A 15,097-nucleotide genomic window follows, 5' to 3' on the forward strand; every position below is an offset into this window, starting at 1 on the left:
GGGCTCCCTCAGAGGCTCCGGGCCGGTAAGAGAGCACATTTGTTTTCAGCCGCAAGATTACAGTAATTTGCTACTGCAGCCAGAGGAAATGAATACCACCAGTAAACTTTTAGTGTGTTTTTTAAAATATTAATACATTCATCTTTCAGTATTTTCAAACAGAAGAATCATTCCTTCTTTTAAATTATCCTGATCAGTTGCCTTCATCACTTAATTTCCGAATCATTTTTAGGTTTTCATTTTCTGCTCCTGGCTTCTGCATATAGGAAACAGTGATTGTCTATATTGGGGCATTTTGTCACTCTCTATTGTCATCAATCTTGATCATTTTAAAAATTAACCTATGATTTCAATATGTATTTTAATTTATATCATTTTAAAAAAGTATCATGCTTTAAATGTATTAAATTTATCTTGAAGGTTGACTTTACATGATTACTTTTATTTGATTCCACTTTTGTTGGCATAGTTTTATAGCTTTCTTTACAAAAGAAATTTAATCTCGAAAGAATTTATATTAATCATAGCTTAAAATAATGATTTGGGATTTATAAATTGTATCTTAAATTACCGGAGCATTTTCCTTTACTGTTTTTACCCATGAGTTCAACATATGTCCCTGGTCATTTATCCATGCCTTTCATTACAGTTGAAGTGAGAGAATTTTAATAATTTCTCAAACAGTGGACTCTTTGAAAATTTTTATTGTATAATATTTGAATCTATTTTATCTTTCCTCAATGAAGGCATACAGTCTCCCCCCCCCCCACCCCAATGGCTTAGTTCAATGAGAGTAATGTTAACCTGAAACGATTATGTTCAATATAATGAAACCTAAAATATTGAAGATTTAAACCTACAGTGTTAAATATTTCAAGCACAGCAAAAACAAAACAAACAAAAGCCTCTGGTTCTGTAAGGAAAATATTTAGTCCTTGTGGTTAAGTGAGGCATAAATGTGTGTATGTACATATTGGTAGAAGAGCTCTGTATTTTCTCTTGAACCTTGGCAATTTTATTGAAAGACCCTCTCCTGGCTGTTGAACGGGTTGATTGGCATACTCAGATACCAGATGTCCTAGGAGTTCATACTCTGAGTGCTTTTCTCTCAACCACTCCCTCCACAGTGTTTTCTTCTTTGTTGGCTTTAAACAGGTCTGACTCTAAAGGTGTCCCAAACTATATCTTTTGTGCAAATTAAATTTCAAGTGACATCTCAGAGAGAGAATTTGTTCTTGATCTTTGCAGTAGTGAGGTCTAGCTGATGTTGCATACAGAAGCTGTAAAATATCTGGATACAGTACGGGAAGGAGAGAAATCAAAACAGAGTTTTGCTGTTTCCTCTGAATCTCGTGGTGTGTGTGTGAGGTGCTTGGGCATATGTTTTCAAAGCTCTGACCGAAATGCTAGCCGTGCAGCAGAAGCCCCACACAGGTTTGGAAACTCTCTGGTTGATGTTATCTGAAGACGGTTTTTGGTGGTTTAATTGAGTCATGCCTCATTGTCTTTTATTGCATGTTAATGCCAGTGAGATGCTGATTGTTGACAGACTCCTCCCAGGGAAGCGGCTCCAGAAATGTTGTGCTGCTCTAGGAAACTACGGAAAATACAAAGTCCACTTAGATCTGAAGAGGACGCAGCTGTCAGATATTCACAAATGCGCGCTGATGACCAGAATAAAGGGGAGCTACCTGTCCTCCGTAGACCCCTCTGCGCTGTGAGGCGCGAGTATACGGGGCAGATCTTAAATGCAGGCCAGATGCAGCGAATCGTGCTGGATGCCTAGTAAAAAGCTAGGATGTATACCAGGACATCTAATTTTTGCCCCTTTACTTCACAAATAGCAAAATCTATTTTTCTGTACTTTTTCTTTTTTTTTTCTTTTTTTCTTTTTTTTTATCCTCACCCGAGGATATTTTTCCATTTGTTGTACAGATAGAGTGGGAGGGAGAGAGAGGAAGGGAGAGAGAGAGAGAAACATCAACGTGAAGGGACACATCGAGTGGCTGCCACCCGCACGACCAACCAGGGCCGGGGACAAACTGCAACCGAAGTACGTGCCCTTAGCGAGAACCGAACCCGGGTCTCTCCGGACCGCAGGCCGACGCTCTAACCTCTGAGCCAAACTGGCCAGGGCTTTCTGTACTTTTTCTAAGCTCACTTCTGGTCTGAAAGTAAGAGGCTCTCACAGTAAAACTGCGTGGGAAGCTCTGGAACTCGGACACTTCCCGCAGTTCATTTAGGACCCAAGGTTTAAAGGCAACAGTTTGTTTTAGTGACCTTGATGGATAACTGACTACTGAACTCACTGTAAGTGCTTTTAGAGTTATACACTCTGGGCCGACGAAAAGATTTCCAAACATGTACTGTGAAGACTATAGAAAGATTCCTGTGAATTGGGGTTCACATGCACAGTCACAATTAAAATTGTGCTTTAGATGATGGTAGTGATGCTCCTACTGAAGTGTGCTGGGTCCAGGACTCCTCAAAGGGCATAGCAGGGCTGCCAGCCACCGTCTACGCCACCGTCTGTCACTGCGTACAACCTGCACATAAATCCGGGCACCCGGGTGCCCTCACCAGCTTCAAGTCATTTCATAATCTGTAGGGCTTCTTCCTCTCTTTCATCTGTAGGGAGCCGAACCTGTTCCCACAAGGGAAACTCCCGCGGAGGTCCAGCTCTGTTCCCTGAATATCAAGTTAACAGAGGAGAAACCCTGTGTCACTTTCTAACTAAATAACTTTCACAAGTGACAATGGCTCATTGACTAGATGTATCTACTTTGTAACAGTTCACACAGATCGGAGCACATGCTTATCTTATTTTAGAAATACGATTTTACTGAGATATAATTCACGTATCGTACAATTCATTCACAGTTCTGAGTGTATTCCAAGGCTGTGCAACCACCACCAGTGTCCAAGTCCAGGGCTTCATCATCCATGGAAGCTCCATACCCCTTGGCAGTCACTCTCCATCCCTCAACCCCAGCCCCTGGCAACCAGAATCTACTTCCTGTCTCTATGGATTTGCCTATTCTGCAAATTTCATGCAAATAGGATCATATGGCTTTTCTTTTTTCACCTGACTTCTTTCACTTAGCATGTTGTTTTCAAGCTTTATTTACATTGTGGCACATATCAGTACTTCATTCCTTTTTATGTGGAATGGTGTTCCATTGTGTGAATATGACACGTTCCTTTCTCCCTTCATCAGCTGGCTGACATTTAGTTTGTTTCTGCTTTGGGTTTTTCATGAAGAACACTGCTAGGAACATTCTTTGTCAAGTTTTTGGGTGAGCATATTATGTTTTCATTTCTCATGTCTATACCTTGAAGTGCAATTGCTGGGTCATATGGTAGCTCCAAGTTTTAAGTTTTTGAGGAATTTTCAAACTGTTTTTCAAAGTGACTACCATTTTACATTTCCACAGCAATGCAGGAAGTTTCCAAGTTCTCCACCTCCTTGTCAGCACTTGTTATTGTTCATCTTTTTTATAATAACCTTTCTAGTGGTGTGAAGTGGTATCTCATTATGGTTTTGATTTTCATTTTATTAGTAACTAATATGTTGAACATCTTTGCATATGTTCTTTGGAAAATTATATATCTTCTTTGGAGAAATGTCTATTCGATTGCCTGTCTTTCAATTGGTCTATTTGTCTTTTTCTTCTTGAGTTGTGAGAGTTCTTTATATATTCTGGATACAAGTCATATCTGTCTACTGATCGATCAATCGATATAGTGTCCTTTGAAGTACAAAAGTCTATAATTTTGGTTAAGTCCAGTTTACATATTTTCTTCTTTTGTCATTTATGCTTTTGGTGTTATATCTAAGAAACCATTGCTTATCCCGAGTTTACAAATATTTATATGTTTTCTTCTAAGAGTTTTATAGTTTTAGCTCTTACATTAGGCCAATGAGTTAATGTCTGTATATAGTGTGAGGTAGAGGTCCAGCTTATTCTTTTTCATGTGCATATCCGGTTGCTTCAGCACCACTTGTTAATAGACTGTATTCTTTCTCCGTTGAGTTGTCTTGGCACTCTTTTAAAAAATTATTTGACAGTAAGTATAAGGGCTTTAATTTTGGACTCTTATTCCACTGATCTATAGATGCCTATCCTTAGCCAGTACCACACTGTCTTGATTACTTAGCTTTGAAGTTAAGTAGTGAAATTGAGAAGTGTGAATCTTCCAACTTTATTTTTCTTTTCAAGATTATTGTGTCTATTCTGTATCTCATGCATTTCCACCTGAATTTTAGGATCTTTTTTTTTTTTTTTATGGTCAAATTATTTTTGTGCTTCTACTGAGATAATCATGTGGTTTTAGTCCCTTATTTAATATGCTGTGTTCCATTGATTGATTTTCACATGTTAAACCAATGTCATGTTCCTGGGATAAATCCCACTTGATCCAGGGTTGTTGAAGACTTTCATCTCTGTTCAAATGAAATGTTGCTCTGAAGTTTTCTTGTGGTGTGTTTGTCTGCTATCAGGGTAACACTGGTCTCAGAATACATTGAGAAGTTCTCCCTCTTATTCTATTTTTTGGAAGAGTTTGAGAGAGATTGATGTTAAGTTTTCTTTATGTATTTCACAGAATTCACAGTGAAGCAATCTGGGCCTGGGTACTTTTGTGTGTGTGTGTGGTTGGGGGGTGGTAAACAATTTTTTTTCTTTATTGATTTTAGAGAGAGAAGAAGGGGGAAGGAGAAAGAGATAGAAACATCAATGAGAGAGAACATTGACTGGCCGCATCCTACATGCCCCGCACTGGGGATCAGGCCCACAACTTGGGCATGTGCCCTGACTGGGAATCGAACCAGTGACCTGTTGGTGCATGGGCCGATGCTCAATCACTGAGCCACATTGGCCGGGGGGTGAAAAAGTTTATAAAAAATTGTAGTAAAATATACATAACAAAATTTACTCCTTTAATGATTTCTTATTAATTCAGTATCTTTACTAAGACTAGGCTGTAGTATTTAGCACAATTTTAATGAAGACTTGAGAATAACTGAAGGGAATTTTGTCTTCATAAAAAAAAAAATCATAATGCTGGAAGTAGATATGAAGATTCCCTATGCCCTTAGGAAAAACACTTTCACAGAGTACCTCTCCTTGGTCTGCTCCACGGTGTAGAGGCCGGCTGACTTCCCCACGTGGGGGTGCTCTGGACGTGCCTCCTTCACCCAGGGCCCAGGTTCTCCAGCCACGCGGTGCCTGGTACCAGCCTACCTCCTAGCCACAGTCTGCAGACAACTGCACCAACAGTGAAGAGAGTCTTAGAAATAATTATACAAAGCAGTTAACATTTTCTGGACCTTTTTTATATTTCAAACTAGAATCTTGGCTTTACCTTTGAAAAACCAAAATGTCTACTGAAGTGGTTTTCCAAAAACAGGAATAATCAGCCCTCCAAATTTGATTCAAGCAGTAACTCTATTTCCGAAACAACATTTATTTTCCAACTTTCAAAGGTTCCAGAACCAATTCTTAAGCTAAACCCTAGTCAGGATTTTTGAGCTTCACCTCCTCCCAGTGCGTCCTTAGCTCATGGCTCAGACGGGGGGCAGCAGCTGGTCTCCCCAGGCTCACAGCACCCTCCTCTCTGCCTCTGTCCCCAGACAGTATCGAGCCTGGAGGGCTGCTGTTCCCCCCGCACCCGTGCTTCCAATCTGGATTCTCTCTCAACAGAGACCTACTAAAACGGTTTTCTAGATTTTTTTTTTTTTTTTATTATCCTCACCCGAGGACACATTTTCATTCTTTGTTCAGATAGAGCAGGAGGGAGAGAGAGAGAGAGAAACATCGACGTGAAAGGGACACATCGAGTGGCTGCCACCCGCATGACCAACCAGGGCCGGGGACAAACTGCAACCGAGGTACATGCCCTTAGCGGGAACCGAACCCAGGTCTCTCCGGACCGCAGGCCGACGCTCTAACCGCTGAGCCAAACCGGCCAGGGCATTTTATTTTTATTTTATTTATTTATTTATTTATTTATTTATTTATTTATTTATTTATTTATTTTATCCTCACCCGAGGACATTTTTCCATTTTTTGTTCAGGTAGAGTGGGAGGGAGAGAGAGGAACAGAGAGAGAGAGAAACATCGGTGTGAAAGGAACACATCGAGTGGCTGCCACCCGCATGACCAACCAGGGCCGGGGACAAACTGCAACCGAGGTACATGCCCTTAGCGGGAACCGAACCCAGGTCTCTCCGGACCGCAGGCCGACGCTCTAACCGCTGAGCCAAACCGGCCAGGGCATTTTATTTTTATTTTATTTATTTATTTATTTATTTATTTTATCCTCACCCGAGGACATTTTTCCATTTTTTGTTCAGGTAGAGTGGGAGGGAGAGAGAGGAACAGAGAGAGAGAGAAACATCGGTGTGAAAGGAACACATCGAGTGGCTGCCACCCGCACGACCAACCAGGGCTGGGGACAAACTGCAACCGAGGTACATGCCCTTAGCGGGAACCGAACCCGGGTCTCTCTAGACCGCAGGCCGACGCTCTAACCGCTGAGCCAAACCGGCCAGGGCCTAAAACGGTTTTCTTAAAAGCCATTCCTCATGGCCTAAAACCTGCGAAGATCTCTTCTCTAACCTTCCCAAATTGTAGAAGATCCTTGGCATTTGCCCAACCTTTATCATCCTGCTTGGGCAGACGTTTGTATTCTGTCATAACATCATGGCTGATACTCTGCAGTGTTGCTCACATAGGGTTTTTAAAATGTTCATAATGGGTTCAAAGCATCTGATACAGATTAAATTGTGAACCCTCAAACTTTATGTGTTAAAACTCTAGCTCCTAGAGTGATGGTGTTCGGACACTGGGCTTTTGGGAGGAATTGGGGTTAGAGGATGTCATGCGGGTGGAACCCTCTTGATGGGATCAGTGGCCTTAGAAGAAGACAGTAAGGACATGGCCAGAAGGCGGACCTCTGTGGACCAGGAAGAGGGGCATCAGGGAGAAATGAAACGACTGGCACCTTGATCTGGGTCTTCCCAGCCTCCAGAACTGTAAGGAAGAAATACTGGTCAGCCACCCAGCCGTGGGATTCTGTCACAGCAGCCCGAGCAGACCAAACAGCATCCCAACTTCCGGTAGAAGTGTCTGATTAATGAAAACAGTCCTGATTTGTGTTCGAGGTAGGTGACAAAGGTGGAAAGATCTGTCTGCCGTAGACAAGTCGATGGTTTTAAAGTTGTAGCTACCAAAACAATGTTAGGTGTTCTTTGTGGCTGGAAATACCCAGCTCGTTTTAAAGTAGGCCAGAAAAGCCGGGAGGTTCTTACTACAGAAACAATGTCTTACCTTTTCTTCTCCCTTCTCCCCCCGGCCGGCCCCCCTTTTCTGTCTCCATCTGTCTCTTTTCCATATACTCTCAGCATGACTTCCTGAAGGTACAGATTAAATGGTTGGGGTTATTCGAAAAAGCGTCTGAAGTTGTCCTTGCAGCCGAAGGAATTGTACTATAAAGTAGAATAATTTGAAAGGGAGGAGTTTTTGTCTTTTTCATGCACAATGAAAAGCTTTCAGTTCCTTTAATAACTGAAAAGGCTTATACTTCTGTTAGAGTCTCGAAGAACAAAGTTCATATTGTAGCTGTAGTTTATTTCACGAACCCGGAGCATGCAAACTTCTCTGCCCAGCGCCCGCTCCCCGAGGCACCGGCTCCCCTTGTTGCGGGGCCGGCGGTGGGGCGCGGGGGCTGCGTGGCCGGCCGGGGGCGGGGCGCGGGGGCTGCGTGGCCGGCCGGGGCGGGGCGCGGGGGCTGCGTGGCCGGCCGGGGGCGGGGCGCGGGGGCTGCGTGGCCGGCCGGGGGCGGGGCGCGGGGGCTGCGTGGCCGGCCGGGGGCGGGGCGCGGGGGCTGCGTGGCCGGCCGGGGGCGGGGCGCGGGGGCTGCGTGGCCGGCCGGGGGCGGGGTGCGGGGGCTGCGTGGCTGCGTGGCCGGGACGAAGGGAGACTCCGCAGCGGCCTCGCTCGCCTTTGTGCGCCCCGACGCTGGTGCACCGCGGTCACGAGCTGGTGTCGCGCTGACGGCCCAGAGTGGTGGCATGAGAATTGAGGACCGAATTCACTCAGCAGCTGTGTGACCTTAGCACGTTATTTAACCCCGTGAACTTCAGATTCCTCTCCGGGAAAAGGGAGATAATGACACCCTTTTTCGAGCTCTCGTGAGCATATGTGAGAACTTCAGCACACGGCCAAGTGGCACAGAATCGTCACCGTCTCCCACAGGGGTGATTTGATGAGGAGGCACCAAATCCCGCTGAAAATGGCTGGACAGAAAGCTCGGTGGCTCCAGGAACCGGGCGGGCAGTGCAGCCCGGCTTTGGCCGAAGCAGAGGCTCCTTCTCTGGTCCCGGCCTCCTGCTCCTGTGCGGAGGGTTCCCGTTTTCTTGTCATTGCCGCCCGGGCTCCTGCGTCCTCCCCGCCCCTGCTGACGGGCGCTCAGCTCCATCTCCACGTGGCCCGGCGTGGCCGTAGCTCTGGTTCACTTGACCTTCAGTTTGCAACTCTGTGACCCAGCTGCCTGCAGCCCTGTGTGTCCAGCGGCTGTCACTGGCTCCGCGGAGGCAGTGGGAAGAGACAGGGCCTCAGGGTAGGGTCTATAAGAAAGAGGTGTGGGGGGAGGGGGGAGTAATGGGCATCCCCAGAAAAGTCATTCGAGAAACATCAGCTTCCATTCTCTCTCGATGGTCACCTCCTGCCCATAAACCCCGCCTAATAATGTCAGTTTTCCCCTTGGCTTGTGTGGACTTCTTCCTGCTTCTTGAAACTCCATTCCAGCTTCCACTTAGTACACCCTCCTGGCTGGCCTCCTGCTTCTTTGATAGAGCCCTCTTCTTTGACTCCTTTTCTTTCCCCTTAAATAATGAATACGTTCAGAGGGTGTTTTGTCTCCCCCTTTCCCCGTTCTCTGATCCTTCGGTAAACTCAACCGCAGACGACTTGAATCACACACACTTGCCAAGTGCATGGGAGTTCTTTTTCTTTCTTTCTTCTCATATCTTTAATTTGCAAGTCATAGCTGGCTTTTCTTTCTTAAAAATACTATTATTATTATTTGCAGTTAATCTCTCAGACACTTAATATTTTGAGACCTGGTAATATGCAACATTTCCTATATTTTATGTAATCTATGCTACAGATTTTGTGATACGTTTGCATGTGTTAGTGTGTAAGTGTGTGTGTCTGAGTGTGTGAGTGTGTGTAAGAGAGAGAGAAACTCTGAAGTGTACAGAATCTCTAGGAAAGCAGCTACTAGGTACTTAGCACCTTTTAAAGGGATCCCCAGTTCTGCTCCCAAAGTCCCACAGGCAATTGTTCCTGGATAAACAGTTGTGTTGAATACTGTTTGGGAAATCTCTTTGACTGATGCCAGATAATTGTGTAAGGAAGGACTTATAATAATCTGCTCATTGAGATGGATGTGATTGCCTGAGATGAGAACAGTCTATAATTATCACATTATGTATGTTCATTCACCCCACGGCGGGGAGTGTGTGTGTGTATGTGTGTGTGTCGGGGGGGAGGGGGGCCTTTGGAAGGAAACCAAGCATCACTGTGTCAACTCTACCTCCAACTGCAAGACAAGGAGGAAATTTGAAGTAGGGGGACCAGGAACCCTGCTCAGAAACCACGTTCCCACCCAGAACCGCCGAGGCAGCATGACTGCACTTCCCGAGCAGCGGCAGAGCAGAGTCCAGGGGAGTCTGTAGTCCTCCGTGTCAGAAGAGACCGCAGTGTAATCTCACATCAAGCAAAACTAGTCAGTGTGGCTTTGAAATAATAGAGCCCAAGTGGGCAACGAGACAAGACAGAAGGCAGTGCAGTGAAGCCGTGGGCCCGGGACAATGGTGGGCAGTACAGATCATTTGGAGGCCCAAGGCCTGTTATGGTCAAAGAAAAGCTGGACCATCAGGGCTTAGAAAGCAGAGCACAGAGGGTGCGATCGAGGCTGACTTCACGCCTGTCCCACTGGGAGGGTTTCTGAAATGACGACATTGTGTCAGTACTAGTGCACTGTGAGTAGTGTGCAAGTAAGTGCTGTGTAGAACGACTGGCCGTCCAAAGGTGGTAATTCAACACTGGCTTCTAAGAGAGACAAAAAGAATATGAGTCCTCTACTCTTTGGCAGACCCACCTGGGCCGTGGAGGTGCTTGGTAGCACCCTCAGGAAGTGGCCAGACTACTTCCTGAGCTCTGTGTGCTAATGAAGTCAGGAAGCTGGGTGATCAGTGGGGAATTTCAGAGGTTCTTTGGCTGGTTGTAAAGTCTGGGCTTGGTCGAAAGACACCACAGAACCAAGTGATGAACAAGAAGGGATAACTTAGTAGAGGAATGGAAGCAGAATTTTAAGAAACTGCTGATGTTTAGGGAATGAAAGGGGCTGATAATAGCAATTAATGATTGTGCAATCTGGGCCTCTGCTGTGCGTCTCAAAACCAGTTCTCAAACAGAAGATTAAAATACATATTGATCTGCTGATGGGCCAAAGGTAAAGTTTAAAAGCAAAGAATTGACCAATATGTATTAAATTAATTAAACCCTTCTCTGCGATGTGAATCGACACAAACTGATAACTAGTATCTGTGGGTTCCTGAATTGATTCTGCATTGAGTGTACTTCAAAGGTGCGGGGCCATGTGCCCTGCAGTCACCTTCAGAAAGCCCGCCTTGCTGCGGAAGGCTGCCAGAGGACACTCCAGGTGCTCGTGGGCAGCCGATCCCCTTCCTGGCTTTACTAATGCAGCAACAGGCTTCCACGTGCAAAGCTTTCCTGGAGTGACGCACTCATTAAAAGCTACCATGCTTTCATAAAGTTCAAGAGGTCCAGTGGGAAGGGCTTCACATTAAGAGGGCAACAAGAACCCAGCTGGCCTGCTCTGTGCCCTCTTGCTTGCTTGCCTGGCACCCCTGAAGACACAGCCGTCTTACTCAACTGTAGACACACTTTGTAAAAGGGGAACTTTCCTATCGACTTACATTGGGGTGAATGCTTCCATTCTGCTGTTATTTCATTTGTTTTTTCACATGTGGCCGATTAACACAGGTTCTGCAAGGATCCTGGGGACTGAGGAACATAGTAATTAGGAATTACTGTGGGAATATAGGGTATGGTAACAGTGGCGGTTCAAATCAGTGGGGGGAGATGGGTCATTTAATACATGGCATTAGAATTACTGCCATTTGGAAAAAAATCAAACTAGATTGCTTATGCTGAAATAAACTCCAGGAAATAAAAAATATTAATGCAAAAACTGAAAACTGTGAGTATACTAGCAACATACATAGGTGATTTGTTTTTCATAACTTTGGTATAGAGAGGGCCATTCTAGATACAACTTTAAACCTAAAGTCCATAACAGAAAACATTTGACTAGGTACAAATTTTAAATTTGGTAGAGAAAAACATACCACAAACAATGTAAAAAGATAAACAACTCACTAGAGGAAAATATTGGTAACACATCAGAAGATGAGCTCATTTCTTTAACATTTAAAGAACTCTTAAAAATCCGTTTAAACAAGATAAGCACTCCAACAAAAAATGGACAAGGACATGGAGCCTCAGTTTCCAGGAAAATACAAGGAGATTCACTGCAGCCGTATTTGCAATAATAAATCCTGGAAGTGAAAGTTCTTCAGTGACATGACTTATCAACTAAATAACAATTAGCTGTTAAAAAGAATGAAGTAGAGCTACATGTGTTGATATGGAAAGATGCTCATATGTCCAAAATAATTATTTTAAGTTACAGATACCCAGCAGGTTGTGGAATAATTTTTACTATAATTCAATTTGCATATGGAAATATATGTCAATCTGGAAGGATATAAAAGTTCATGGTTAACTCTGGGGATTAGGACGAATATAAAAGGATAATTTTAGTTCTGTGTTGTTTGAATTCCACACTGTATTATTTTTATAACAATTTAAAATACGACTTAAGTAAATAAATATGAAGGCAAATTGTAGTAAAAGCTCAAACTAGGTAATGGAACATAAGAACAGATACGTCAAGCGTGAGAAAGAATCATCCACAAGGTTTAGTCGTGAACTGGCAGAGGGTGAGGGGTTGTTCACCTGTGTCCTGGATCTCATGTTCCGTAACCGTGTGTCCAGTCGTGTCATTTGGGAAACAGCCCTGGGGCGCAGGCGTGCAAGTCTACTGAGCAGTGCCTGCGAGAGAGGGAGGGGGGAGCAGGACTAGAAAGAAGACTTCAGACTGTGGTGCTGATCTGAATCCTGTAAGAGGCAAAGAAGGGAAGAAGGATTAGACAGGGAGAGACTCAAACCGGGATGCAGATCAGACAAAGTCAACCCTCCGTGGAGCTCCGGAGCCAAGAGGCCTGTTAGAGGAGACTTACTTCAGAGAGAGTTGGCCAGACCCTGCTGCCCTCACCATGCTCAGCAGTTGGCTGGAGACTACCCAGAGGAGGATGGCCAGGCTCCTGCACTGTTGTGGATCCTGAGGGTGGGGTGACTGGAGCTGTCCTTGCAGCAGAACAGCTCAGTTTTTCTTAAAGGGAGATTGGGGTGGGCCACCTCCTTGGCTGCTGGAGTCCACATCCATTTTAGCAGAGAGGTTCAGGGAGTAGCTCTTCCCGGGTGCCAGTGGGTGTCACTTTCAGAGGGCATTTAGAAAAGGGAGGTTAGAGGGACAGAGTACCGCCCTGTTGCTGCAGTGGGTCTGAGGGCTGCAATGACACGAATTCTCCCTCGTCCACTATCTCTTCACAGTTCCCCTGGCCTCAGCTGTCACCTCTCTGGTCTCAGTTATCAGCTACAACCTCACGGTCTTGAGGGATTTAAGCCTGATAACCACACCTTTCCCAGGTCTCCTCACTATGAAAACCGGGCAAGGAATTCAGGGCAGGGCATTAATTCCGCCTTGTGCGGGGGTCGCCTCCTCTCAGCCCCCGTCACCGTGAAATCCAAAACATGCACACACATTTCCATATGTCTTCTGGCTAAGATCAATACAGCTAAAAAAGTTTGTAAACTCACAAACCCAAATAATTTTCTCTCCCGATTCCTGCCTATAAAATAAGTTTCAAACACAAAGAATTGACTTTTCCGTTTGCAACAACCCCCGAGGCAGCGAGCGCCGCCTGAATCGCAGGAATGACGGGCCTCTGCCGGGTTCGGGCGGGAGACGAACTGCTTGATACTTCAAAAGGTTTGGTGTGGAAACTCTTTTGAAAAAAATCTTTAATGTTTTCCTTCTTCCAGTCAAGTTGAGGTCGGGTCACCGGCAGACTGAGGATGGGGAAGAAACTGGAGATCGGAGGAGAAAGGAGCTGAAGGTACTTGTGACGAGGTGTTTATAATGAGGCCGATAGCTCCTGGTCTGGACAAGCATTGACCCTCTCCCCACCTTTATAATTTAGCATCTCTCTGTCATCTGTCATCTCAAGATGGGCTCACGTCACTACAGTCTTAGAAATATCCTTTCTTGCCTCGTCTCCAAGTTTCTCAAAAGGTTTGTCTATACCTGTGGTCTCTGTCTCCTCACCTCTTATCACTCGACCTACTGCAAACCAGGCTCTGCTGGGCCATAAGCCTGTGCGGTCTCACGAAGTCACTAAGTGCAATGTATATTTGGGGACACTCGGTAGTGTTGTCGCCTTACTTCTCCTCTCAGGAGGACTTGGCACTTTCGATCTCCCACTCATGCATGGAGTACCTTTGTCCCCTTGGCTCCTGTGGCTTCTCTTAGTCTTCCTCTCGACCTCAATGGTTGCTCCTTTTTTTTCTTCATTCTTGACTCATCCTTTCCTGCCTTTTCAGTTACAGTTGAGTTTGAATACACATAACAGAAAACAAAAAGCAACAGTAGCTTAAAAAAGATGCAAGGCTAATTCTCTCATGATGAAGGAACCCCAAAGGTCAGCCGGATAGGGATCCAGTGTCCATCTTTCTGGTTCAGCATCCTAGCATCCTCAAGGTCGTCTCATGACCCAAGGTGGTGCCCATCACATCCAAAGGCAAGAAGGCATAAAAAAAAGAGAAAAGGCAAAATTTTCACCTTCTGGATGAGTCACCCAAGAGGCTTCTTGTAAGCCCCACTGTGGAACCGCTTGGTTTACATGGTATTGACTCTCAGCACTAACAGATGCTGAGAAACAGTGTCTTTAACTGTGCAGATTATTCAAGCTACTAAAGAAGGGGAGGATGGATATTGGGGAGCTAATCAGCAGTCAGATTTGGGTATTTCTGGGGGTGTATCATGAAGCCTTCCTTTCTCATCCTTGACTCCTTTTTTTTTTTTATCCTCACCCAAGGACATTTTTCCATTTTTTGTTCAGGTAGAGTGGGAGGGAGAGAGAGGAACAGAGAGAGAGAGAGAAACATCGATGTGAAAGGAACACATCGAGTGGCTGCCACCCGCACGACCGACCAGGGCTGGGGACACACTGCAACCGAGGTACATGCCCTTAGCGGGAACCGAACCCGGGTCTCTCTGGACCGCAGGCCGACGCTCTAACCGCTGAGCCAAACCGGCCAGGGCATCCTTGACTCTTTAGAAACAAACTCATCTATATCCGTGGCATTCAGGAAAACACTATACCACTGATTACAAACTCATATTGTTTCGGTACTCCCACCTTGACCAGGACTTTTTTGGTAGACTGTTGACTTTAGAATCCTGAGTGAACTCTGTATTGTGAGCTTATGCTCGGACCCACCTAGATGTGCCCAGGACAAAGCAAGTGTCCAGGAAATATTTTTAGAGCGAATATAATGCCAGGAGTGGGGCAGCGGAAGAATCCAGGAAAGGAAAGGGTCTCAGGGTCCATTTCTTTACGACGCAGCTTCTGTTCTGGTGGCCTCCGGAGCGCTGGGCGGGCGGGTGGGAGGGACAGGGCGGAACAGCCACTCACATCCCTTCACTGGCTCCGGGGAGAGGCACAGCTCTGCTCACGGGCCTGCTGCCTGTTGGTTCACCCCAGGGACACGTCTGCATGTCTGCTCCTGAGAAACCCTGGCTAGCCTGGAGTATCCTGCAAGCAATTTGGGCATGAAAAACATTCAATCCAAGAAGTGTGTATTTTATTGAACATTAGAGA

Source organism: Molossus molossus, unplaced genomic scaffold (genome assembly GCF_014108415.1).
Source record: "Molossus molossus isolate mMolMol1 unplaced genomic scaffold, mMolMol1.p scaffold_m16_p_14, whole genome shotgun sequence".
NCBI classification, from domain to species: Eukaryota; Metazoa; Chordata; class Mammalia; order Chiroptera; family Molossidae; genus Molossus; species Molossus molossus.